The sequence below is a fragment of the Rhinoderma darwinii genome, chromosome 1, assembly GCF_050947455.1.
Source record: "Rhinoderma darwinii isolate aRhiDar2 chromosome 1, aRhiDar2.hap1, whole genome shotgun sequence".
Lineage (NCBI taxonomy): Eukaryota > Metazoa > Chordata > Amphibia > Anura > Rhinodermatidae > Rhinoderma > Rhinoderma darwinii.
In genome coordinates, this window is record NC_134687.1 from 195,386,537 (window position 1) to 195,399,487 (window position 12,951).

The 12,951-nt window shown below is 38.6% G+C and overlaps 1 long non-coding RNA gene across 1 annotated transcript in view; it reads right to left on the reverse strand.

Moving 5' to 3' along the window:
* Positions 1 to 1,141: 1,141 nt before the first annotated feature.
* Positions 1,142 to 12,951, reverse strand: part of LOC142738814 (uncharacterized) — a 47,137-nt gene continuing 35,327 nt past the window's right edge. The window contains exon 4 of the long non-coding RNA XR_012880599.1: positions 1,142 to 2,537. This is a non-coding gene — a long non-coding RNA (uncharacterized LOC142738814). The remainder of the gene's footprint in view (positions 2,538 to 12,951) is intronic.

The following is a 12,951-nucleotide window of genomic DNA, read 5'->3' on the forward strand; positions in this document are numbered from 1 at the left end:
AATTATCCATGCACAAACTTTTCTTGCAGTACATATACATGAAAGCACCATCAAACTTTGTATAGTGGAAAGATTATAAGATGGATGACTGACATTTAGTCCAATAAGTTGGTGTGAGTATGTTCCTTTTAGCTACTTCTGAGTGAATTTGACACAAGCATTACCCTTGGGAGCATTTTAGAATACATTTAAGCTATTTGTAACATGTATTTTTGATCACACCTGGCCAGGATAATTTGATTGTGGGTTTTATACTAATGTATTTTCGTAATGCAGTATTTTTTTTACTACAAAAAGGGCAATTGCCTGCATTTGTTAGTTTTTAAAGTAACTAATTAATAAATGTACTGTTATCCTTAACAAGTGCTGTTTATTTCCTGGAAGCCTTCTCTCTTTTTCAAGTCATGAGTATTTTTTAATGGCACCATTTTTGGGTACATATCATTTATTGAGTAACTTTTGTTAATTAGTTTTTTTGGCGGGACAGCAATTTCTCCATTGTATTTTGGGATTTTCATGATGCTGTTCATCTTGTGGAATGAATAACATGCTAACTTTATTCTAAGAGTTATAACTGGACCGATACCAAATAAATATATATATTTATGTTTCACTACTTTTCCACAATATAAAGCACTTTTTACGAGAAAAAACTTTTTTGCCACAGTCATAGAGCCATTATTATTTTATTTTACCTTTGACCAGGCCTTCAAAGCCGTTCTGAGATAAGATGCCAAGTTTACTGGAGAGAGACATGATATTCTAGAAAATATAAAGCTTGTAAATAGAATGATTTGTTATGTGGCCAGTAACTTGTAAGCCGGTTCCTTGATGGCAGTAAGCCAGAAAAGACCTTTAAAAGGTCTTTTTTAAAAAGCCAATCTTTAGCTCTTCTGTCTAACTCTTGCAAGAATCTCCACAGCCATGTCTTTCTTATTATTAACTTCTCTCTCTCAAAATTGTTATTGTAACTTTACTTCTTAATAAAAAAAACAGTACTATTTCCCTAAATGCTATACAATACACACAATTCATCAATGTAGCAAAAAGGATAAATATTTTATTAATTTTACACAAATATTTGTACAAACCATTTTAAAAACACCCGAATAAAACACATTGTGCAAAAAATTTCACACAAAACAGGACAGTTTGTTAACATAAGTCAGGACAAAAATGGTGGTGATATCATAGTATCTAGATACAAAAAATAAATTATGCTAAGTGTCAATTATAATATCTGTACTGTATACCAAAATACGTAATTATATCTAGACAGAAGCAAATCCTTATCTGAGCCATATTAACTGCCTTCACACTGACCAGCACCCCAATGCGCGTTTCACACCTGGCTTTGTCAGGGGGTGCTGAAGCAATGTGTGGTAGGAGTTTAAATAGTGGTAATGCATCTGTATCCCTAATTACAAAGTATAATCTCATCTCTGGTTCTATTATGGTGCATGTGTCAGGCCGGTCGGTACCCCAGTAACGACACTTCTGTCGTTCGGAAGTTGGTACTGCGCAAAAGCGCAACACCCTGTCCCATAATGCGCCAGGAGCAACATCACGGAAGACTGCCTGCTATGTTCATGAGCACAAAGCACATGAGCTGGCCGTAGCCATATTTGATATTGGCAATTATATTGATAAGACATCTCTGGCATGATAAAGGACATCTCTATATATATTTTAAACAAAAACATCATAAGACCTGTATTAAGAATCCTTAAATTGAAATAATACAGAAAGGATAAAGCAAAAAACAATGACTTATTCTGAATACATATTAAGCATTGGGATAGTTCCATGTATAGCGGCACTTGCTGTTGAAAAAAAAAATGTCACAAAAACAAGGTTATCAAATAGTGTAATCACTTTATCACTCAAAAATGAGTTTATAAACAATCATAAAAATACCACTGATGGTCAACACCCAAAATATACAAAATACAAAACATATGCTGGATATGTACAGGCTATACACAGATGCATGCCTATACATACCACATGTACATAGACAACATCCCCCACTTATACTGAACACACATACAATAGTGTAAAAACGTGCAAGTGTTTACACACCTAAAAATTATGTCTGTAACGTGAAAAAATGGTGTTATATGAAAAATCAATAGTATTCCCCATGGATATGAATACAGTTATGAGAGTATGTGACAAGTGAAGGAGGCCGTGAAAATTACATCCATTATGGATCACGACCAAAGCCAAAAAGTGAAATTGTTAATCAGTGAAAAAGATGGGAAAAACCCAAACAACTAAAATCTGGAGATATGCACATCCCTAGTGCTGATAGTATCTCACAGCACAAAGTAAACCAGACCTACATCCGCTATACTTCTATACCTATACTATTAAATATTCTCAAAACTATTAATTTACTCTAAATAAAAAATATTTTAGAAAAAAACGATAAAAATGTCCATCCATATGTCCAACATCCACAAAGACCACATCCATATTCTCTATGGCCGAAGATGTATTCATGGTGATCTAGAGAAGAAGGACTGTAATTCACTCTGAAAATATAGAAGTAACAACAAATCAAAATCCATTACGACTACTACACACACAAGGATCCTACACATTAGAGATTGGCACATATTTGTTATTTTATATTTGTTATTTTAAAACGGAGCAAAACTTACCATTTCACCTCTACTTCCAAGTGAGACTTTGACAATACACCTAAATTTGAGGAGCCTCCAATTACCTTGATGATGTTATTTAACCCCTTCCTGCCGCAGCCATTTTTCAGATTTTCTGTTTAGTTTTCTCCTCCCTACCTTTCAAAAGCCATAACTTTTTATTTTTCCGTCAAAATAGTACTTTGAGGGTTTGATTTTTGCGGGACGAGTTGTCGTTTTTCGTAGCACCATTTATTTTGTCATATAATGTACTAGGAAACGGCAAAAAAAATATTTGTTGGGTAGAAAATAAAAAAACAGCGATTCCTCCATTGTTTTTTGCGCTTCATTGTTACGGAATTCACTGTACAATTAAAACAACATGTTAACTTTATTCTGTGGGTCAATTCAATTACGGCGATACCAAATATATATAGATTTTTCTATATTTTACTACTTTTACAAGTAAAAACCTAAGTGTGAAAAATAAAATGTATTTTGTGTCGCCAAATTCTGAGAGCCATAAGTTTTTTATTTTTCTGTCGATTAAGTGGTATGAGTGCTTATGTTTTGCGAGATAAGCTGTAGTTTTTAATTATACCATTTTGGGGTACATGCGATGTTTTGATCACTTTTTACTTCATTTTTTGCGGGAGATGAGGTGACCAAAAAATAGAGATTCTGGCATTTACAATTTTTTTTTTTACGGCGTTCACTGAGCGGTTTAAATAATGATATATTATAATAGTTCAGACTTTTATGGATGCAGCGATACCAATTATGTTTATTTATTAATTTTTTTACTGTGGGAAAAGTTTTTTTTTTTTAACTTTTCATTTTTATTTTTTTTACATAAAAAAAACCACTTTATTTTACTAATTTTTACTTTTTTTATTAGTCCTCCTAGGGGACTTCAACCAGCAATCGTTAGATCGCTTGCACTATATACTGCAATACTAATGTATTGCAGTATGTCGTGATTTTGACAGGCTTCTACTAAGCCCTGCCAGGGCTTAATAGGAGCACAAAGATGGCGGACCTGGGGGCCTTCATTAGGCCCCTAGGCAGCCATAGCAACCATTGCCACCTCGCAATTGCATTGCGGGGGGCACGATGAGCTTTTAGAGGGGATCGCCCCCTCTTTCTAACGGTTTAAATGCTGTGGTCGCTATTGACCGCGGCATTTAATGAGTTAAATGAGCAGGATCGCGCTCAAGCGCGATCTCGCTCGTTACTCTGAAGTGTCGGCTGTAACATACAGCCAACACCGACATCGTATGGAGGGGGTTCACTCCATGAGCCCGTTCCATACTTCTCCTACCCAACTTTGGCATATAGATACGTCAAATGTCGTGAAGGGTTTAAAAGGACGAGTCATCAATGTGAGTTTCATTGGTTTTTCTGGGTCATCTGTCTTCATAACTCCTTTTTTGTCCCTCACATGTTCCAAGATTCTTACACGCAATTCTCTCGATGTAAGGCCCACATATATCAGTCGGCAAGGGCATACCTCATAACAGATCACAGCAGTTGATCGACAAGTGATGTGATAATATATCTTATATTCTTTTGAACCTGAGGAGTGAATCAAATTTTGAGATCTTAACATTAAGGACCAGGCTCCACAATCTCCACTTTGGATTAAAGCTATATCCTGAGGTAGGGGCTACATAATGGCTCTTCACCAACATGTCTCTGAGGTTCTGTGATCTATGTGGCATGATAGATGGAAATTCTGATAGAACAGGACTTATATCTATATCAGTATGTAGAATTGGCCAGAACCTATTGAAAATGGTCTTCATTTCCCGCCATTGTGCATGATCATTCCTTGGGGTACTTTTCACTCTTTTATAGCCCTGCTCAATATATCTTGGTTTATAAACTCTGGCATGAAATCTCCTTGTTAGATCAAGTGCTTGATTTTCAAAAGTGGGCTCAGTAGAGCAGATCCAGCGTGCCCTCAAAAATTGCCCTGTTTGGACCTCTCTCAGTATCTGTGGAGGATGAGATGATTTGACATTGAGGAGAGAGTTGACAGATGTCTCTTTTCTAAAATTGTCAGTACCAATTAACCCGTCTGAGGCTTTTACAAATCTGATGTCCGGAAACTCAATATCTGTTCAACTAACTTTAGAAGTCAAGTGGATATTGAGCTGATTGACATTCAGATCTGCAAGAAAAAAAAATCCTAATTTGCTAATTCTCCATGCCACAAGAACAAGATATCATCTATGAAGCGCATCCAAACCAGGATGCCGCCATCATCTGATTCAGAGAACTGTAAGTTCTGTTCCCAAAAGACCAAACACAGGTTGACACATGAGGTTGCACAAGTTGCCCCCATTGCCACACCTCTCTTCTGCAAGAAATAATGATCCTTGAATAGGAAGAGATTATGATGTAACACAAATTCTAATGAAAGAATCAGTAGTTGAATCAAATCAGGTTCCAGGTTTGTTCCATTTAAATAGAACCGAGTTGCTCAATACCATGCCTGTGTCCTATTGCAGTATAAAGTGACTCCACGTCATATGTCACAAAGGAGTCGTCTTGTCCCATGGAAATTCGCTCCAATCTATTGAGAACTTCCGTTAGGTCACGAATATAAGAAGGAAGTTCGACCACTAGTGGTTTTAAGTAGAAATCGATAAATTGGCAAACTGGCTCACACAAACTCCATTTCCCCAAAACTATAAGTCTTCCTAGGGGATCTGCCATATTTTTTAAATTTGGGAAGCAAGTATAGTGTTGATATTACTGACTTCTCCACCACCAGACCTTCTAGTGTAGATTTTGGAATAATATTTAATTCAAATACTCCCCACAAAATCCTATCTAGCTGTATTTTAAGATTCATAAGGGGAAAACTATCCAGTTTCTGACAGCATAACCTATAGTTTAACTGTCGGAACACTTCCTGCTCATATTTGTCTGTAGGCCATGCCACCACATTACCACCTCTGTCTGCTGGCTTAATCACTACCATTTTAAAGAGACTCTGTCACCACATTATAAGTGCCATATCTCCTACATAAGGAGATTGGCGCTATAATGTAGGTGACAGCAGTGCTTTTTATTTAATAAAACGATATATTTTCACCACTTTATTAGCGATTTTAGATTTATGCTAATGAGTTGCTTAATGCCTAAGTGGGCGTATTTTTACTTTAGACCAAGTGGGCGTTGTACAGAGGAGTGTATGACGCTGACCAGTCAGCGTCATGCACTCCTCTCCATTCATTTAGGCAGCGCATAGGGATGCTTTTAGATCGCTATGTGCTGTCTTATACTTACACATTAACAATACTGAAGTGTTTAGACAGTGAATAGACATTCCACGGGATGTCTATTCACAATCTCTGCACTTCGTTACTGTTTTTGTGGTAGTTACAGCAGAACAAAGCGTAATCCCACGAGATTACGCGGTAAATGACAGGTTACAGCGAGATTACGCTTTGCTCTGCTGTAACTACCACAAAAACAGTAACGAAGTGCACTGATTATGAATAGACATCCCGTGGATTGTCTATTCATTGGCTAAACACTTCAGTATCGTTAATGTGTTAGTATAATACAGCACATAGCGATCTAAAAGGATCCCTATGCGCTGCCTAAATGAATGGAGAGGAATGCATGACGCTGATTGGTCAGCGTCATACACTCCTCTGTACAACACACACTTGGTCTAAAGAAAAATACGCCCACTTGGGCATTAAGCAACTCATTAGCATAAATCTAAAATCGCTAATAAAGTAGTGAAAGCAGATCGTTTTATTAAATAAAAAGCACTGCTGTCACCTACATTATAGCGCCGATCTCCTTATGTAGGAGATACGGCACTTATAATGTGGTGACAGAGCCTCTTTAAGATCACATAAATCCTGTAAAGCCTCTCTTTGCACCTTATTCAGATTATCATGGGTGCGATATGATGGTACTTTCCTCAATTCATTCGTAACCAGTGTCACAAAAGTGTCCACTGCAGGACACAAAGACAAAGGTGGAAACATGGTGGAACGTCTTTTGATGTCAGAAGGGAACTTTTGTTCACCAGTCTGTTTCTTTTTCAAATATTGCTTCCTTTGTAAATTGTAATCTCAATTCATGTTGTAGTGGTTCAATTTCTCTCTCTAATTCCTCCAAAATCTGTTTATTGAACCCAATGTGTAAATAAACCATTGTTTTGGAACAAATCTTACAAGCTTCTTCCCATCTCTGTCTGAATACTTCATCCTCTACAGGGAATGAGGGGGCAATCCGTACCCTCAAACCTCTGAGGATAATGTCTTTATTCAGATAGTGTTCAAGAGATGCTTTATTCCACCATGTCCTGGTCTGTTTTTGTAACAAAACTTTAATATGTACTTGAATATCTGTACTCTGATTTGAGGAGGTGCCAACTTCTGAATATGTATCATTTTTAAAAACATCGGACAACTTAGTGACCGAATTCTGGTCACGACTGCGGTGATCAATAACTGGACCTGTATTCACCAAAACACAAAAGACATTATTGAACCAAAACCAAGAACACTATAAATATTTAATGAGGTCTATCAAATCGATCATAATCCTTGCATATGGGAACGAAAACCATACAAAAAAAACTATACTATTTCCCTAAATGCTATACAATAAGCAAAATTAATCAATGTAGCAAAAAAGATAAATATTTTATTAATCTTTCACAAATAGTGTTTACGTAAGGCAGGACAAAAATGGTGATGATATCATAGTATCTAAATACAATAAATAAATTATGCAAATCCCTATCTGAGTTTTTACCATAAAAGTTAACCTCACCCACCAGATGCCATATTAACTGTCTTCATACTGACCAGCACCCCAACGCGCATTTCGCACTTGGATTCGTCAGGGGGTGCCTCATCAATGTGCGGTAGAAGTTTAAATAGTGGTAATGCAGATGTATCCCTAATTACAAAGTATAATCTTGCCTCCGGTTCTATTATGGCGCATGCGAGAGGCTGGTCGGTTTATTACTTCTTAATAAAACTTTTATTTAATTTGACTCTGAGACAAGAGAGTTTGCTCAAGATTTCCTTATCACAAACAACTTATTGATTGGTTTTTATTCAGCTTTTTGGGGGGAGAATGGATAAAAACCAACAATTCTGCTTTTTTTAATTATTATTTTTTACGCCGTTCACTGTGTAGTATAAATAATTTGCTATCCTTTTTCTACATGTCATTATTATTGTGACCATGTGTAGTTTTGTTCTTTACTTTTTCTATATACTTTTGCCTAAAAAAGCACTTAAAGAGGCTCTGTCACCAGATTATAAGTGGCCTATCTTCTACATAATGTGATCGGCGCAGTAATATAGATTACAGCAGTTTTTTTTATTTAGAAAAACTATCAATTTTGACTGAGTTATGACTTATTTTACATTTATGCTAATGACTTTCTTAATAGACAACTGGGCGTGTTTTTACTTTTTGACCAGGAGGGCATTGTGAAGAGAAGTGTATGACGCTGACCAAACAGCGTCATACACTTCCCTCCATTCATTTACTCAGCACATAGTGATCCTGCATTGTTCACTATGTGCAGTCACATACTCAAACATTAACATTACTGAAGTGCCTTGAGAGTTAATAGACATTACCTCCAGCCAGGATGCGATGTCTATTCACAATCCCGACACTTCGGTAACGTTTGTGTGGGAGGTAATGACAGCAAGCGTGATTTACAGCGTGATCTCGCGAGATCAGACTTGCTGTCATTAACTCCCACACAAACGTTACCGAAGTGTCGGGATTGTGAATAGACATCACATCCGGGCTGGAAGCGATGTCTATTAATTCTCAAGACACTTCAGTAACGTTAATGTGTGTGTATGTGACTACACATAGTGAACAACACAGGATCACTATGTATTTCTAAATAAAAAACACTGCTGTATTCTACATTACAGCGCCAATCATATTATGTAGAAGATAGGCCACTTATAATGTGGTGACAGAGCCTCTTTAAATAAGGTTTTATAGGGAAAAAAATTTTATATTTTTTATTTTGCACAAATTTTCTTTAAAATCACACTTTAGGACAATATTACAATGTTTGATCACTAATATGATACACTGTATACCTCCCAAGTTTCACAAAGAGAGACAACCCTGCGGCACGTGTAGTGCGTCGCGGCAATTTTATATTTTAAGCCACGCCTCTAATGTTCCTGTAGCTTCCCACATACAGTAAAATGTCCGCACAGCTGCCCCATATAGTATAACTCGTATATAAAACACGTTACATGGGTTTGATAGCAAAAGGAATAAGTATTTATAATTGTGCTCTTTGAGAACCATGTTGTTCATTACAGGCTTGTCTTAATTCAGGGTTTTGCCTTCTTAACACCTTGTTTTGGGAATTGGTTTCTTGTTGTTCCTGGAGTTCCTCTGCACTCATAGTTGCTCTTCTTAGTCTCTGAGCCAAATATATATATGATGATTATCAGCATTGTCCCTTTTATAAGTGAGCGTGATCACACGTAGCAGCTAAGGGAGAATCTGGATAATCAATATAGATTATTGGATAACTATGCCTGCAATTCTCTTATGTAAAAGAAATGTGGTTTGGTATTTTTTGGAGATAATTGAATTGCATGCACAGTAATTCGTTAATTATTCCTAAAAATAAGAAAATCGTGAATCAAATAAAAAATCGTCCTTTGGGTTGAGAAAAATCTAGATTTTTTTTTTTTACAAAATCACCCAGCCCTACACACAGTGATAACTCGGAGTACAGATAACGTAGTAGTGTTACCTGCAGTCCTATGTAACACCACAGATAAGACGAAGTTATAACTCTCTGAGTACAGATAATGTAGTTATGTTACCAGCAGTCCTATATAACACCACAGATAACACAGTGATAACTCTCTGAGTACAGATAATGTAGACGTTACCTGCAGTCCTATGTAATACCACAGATAACACAGTGATAACTCTTCTGAGTACAGATACTGTAGTAGATATTACCTGCAGTCCTATGTAACACCACAGATAACACAGTGATAACTCTGAGTACAGATAATGTAGTAGTGTTGCCTGCAGTCCAATGTAACACCACAGATAACACAGTGATAATGCTCTTAGTACATATAATGTAGATGGTACCTGCAGTCCTAAGTAACACCACAGATAACACACAATGATAACTCTGAGTACAGATAATGTAGTAGATGAACACACAGAACTATATACACACAGATACAGTGGCGTAGCTAAAGGCTCATGGGCCCTGGAGCAAGAATTCAGCTTGGGCAGCACCAGACCCCTGTGCACGCCTATGCCCAGCCGCCTTGCCTGACAGACCCCATGAATGCCTCCACAGTATAATACTCCCCATAGCTGACCCACAGTATAATGCCCCATAGCTGCCCACACACAGTATAATGCCCCCAATTGCTGCCCACACACAGTATAATGCCCCCCATAGCTGCCCAAATGGTATAATGCCCCTATAGATGCCCCCACGTTGTATAATGCCCCCATAGCTGCCCCCACAGTATATTGCCACCCATAGCTGCCCCATATAGTATAATGCCCCATATAGTATAATGCACTCCATACAATATAATGCCCCATACTGTGCCCCTATAGCTGCCACATACAGTATAATTCCCCCCATAGCTGCACCATGCACTATAATGTCCCATACAGTATAATGCCCCCATAGCTGCCCCATACTGTATAATGCCCCCCATACAGTATAATGCCCCCCATAGCTTCCCCATACACTATAATGTCCTATACAGTATAATGTCCCCCATAGCTGCCACATACAGTATCTGATAACTCTCTGAGTACAGATAATGTAGATGTTACCTGCAGTCCCATGTAATACCACAGATAACACAGTGAGAACTCTCTGAGTACAGATAATGTAATAGATGTTACCTTCAGTCCTATGTAACACCATAGATAACACAGTGAGAACTCTCTGAGTACAGATAATGTAGTAGTGTTGCCTGCAGTCCTTAGTAACACCACAGATAACACACAGTGATAACTCTGAGTACAGATAATGTAGTAGATGTACACACAGAAATATATACACATACAGATACAGGGGCGTAGCTAAAGGCTCATGGGCCCCGGTACAAGAATTCAGCTTAGGCCGACCTACCCCTTCCCAACAGCACCAGACTCCTGCGCATGCCTATGCCCAACAGACCCCATGAATGCCTCCACAGTATAATTCTCCCCATAGCTGACCCACAGTATAATGCTCCATAGCTGCCCACACACAGTATAATGCCCCTCATAGCTGCCCACACACATCACACAGTATAATGCCCCCCACAGCTGCCCACACAGTATAATGCCCCTATAATATAGTATAATGCTCCCTCAGCAGCTACCATATGAGCTCTCCCTCCCATACCAAGTACAATGCCCCCATATGTATGTACCTAATAGAAAAATAATAACATAATTACTTATCTATCCCCGTTCCCACAATGGGTGGAGAATCCTTCTCCTCCGGTCTGTGCTGTGAGTGACTCGGCATAGACAGGCGCAATGACGTCACTGCATCACGCCTGCCTGCGCCGAGCTGCTCACGGCACAGTGAATGCTAGAGCAAGTCTCCAGCATTGCACTGAACTGTATTTGAGGATGCAAATACAGTTGGAAGCGCGGTCAGCGCTGTGTGGCCTGGGGGACCTGGTCGCAACTGCGACTGTTGTGACCCCTGTAGCTACGCCACTGTAAAGATACATATATAGGCACTTAGACACACAAGTACACACAAACAAAGACACACATACTGGAACTTATGCACACACAGAGACACACGCACAAACAACAGACAGACTGAGCACTCACATCTCCTTCCTCACAGGATTCTTGCAGGTCGGGCTGTGGACGGAGCTAACTGTGCCTCGGACACCATGTCCTTACTAAATATATATATGATGCCCCTATAGCTTCCCCCATACAGTATAATGATGCCCCAATAGCTACCCCTAGACATTATAATGCCCCCTTAGCTGCCCCTAGTGCCAGGGCCCACATACAAAGTGCCAGTGCCCTTGTAGATAGTGCCACAGTACCCATGTAGATATTGCCCATATAGATAGCGCCACAGTGTCCCCAGTAAATAGTGCTCCTATATAATGCCACAGTGTCCATGTAAATAGTGCCACAACCCCCCCCAAAGGTAGTGCCACCCCCCCCCCCCCCCTGTAGACAGCACCATTGGGACTCCCAGAGCATAGGCCAGGGATTCCGCTCACTGCTTCAGCATTGGGTTTAACTGTATCTGTGTCCTGAGGACAAAGATGCAGTTGACAGTGGAACATACCCCCGACCGCCTCGGGACAGCGGGACACTGCCCCGGGGCAGCGGGACACCGCCCCGGGACAGCGGGACACTGCCCAGAATCCGGGACTGTCCCGCTGAATCCGAGAAGTTTGGGAGGTATGACATTGTAATACTTGTATTGTAATACAATGTATTATGCATGTCAGTGTTACATTGACAAGGGGCCTAATACGCATGTAGCCATGGCAAGCCTGTATTTGTTAGGATCCCTCTCTCTCTGTCTAACCACTCAGATACCATAGTCGCTAGTTACTGTATATTACAACTGACAATCGCTGCTGATGGCATAGACACAACTCTTGTGCCCACACCATACCTGCATTGTACATTTGCGGCATGGTGCGGGAAGTACTTCTCACCTATGCTGTAAATGTACGGCATGGTGCGGGAAGGGGTTAAAATACTGAAATATCAGTTATAAAAACAGTAGAAAAAAAGGAAAGTCTAACTAAAGTTTAAAACAATATTTTGGGTGCTGATGTATTTGTCATGTTATATAGACATTATTGCACCATGCACATATATCCATATATCCACAGTATGAGCAATGCATTTTTTATGAATATATTTGTTTTATTTTGGTTGCTAGCATGGTGGAAAGTTAAAATCACACATTAAAAAGTATGACATAAATTACAAAAACAATTTGTTTGACAGACAGCCTTTTAAATCATAGATCAGATTTGAAAGTATCTAACATAGAAAGAAACATGTTAACAGTATTTCAAGAAATATCACCTTTAATTACTTTTATTATACATCTCATACACACCTGCAAATATGGTACCGCTTACTAATTGGGCTCTAAAGTAAAAACACAATCACAGAGCAGACTACTTCTGGTAAATGTCTATTCTACATCACACAAAAATTATTTTGAACTTCTTAAAAACTAATTTCAGCTTAATTAATTTGATTAAAAATGGTTGAGATGAAAACTTCACATATGAATGTT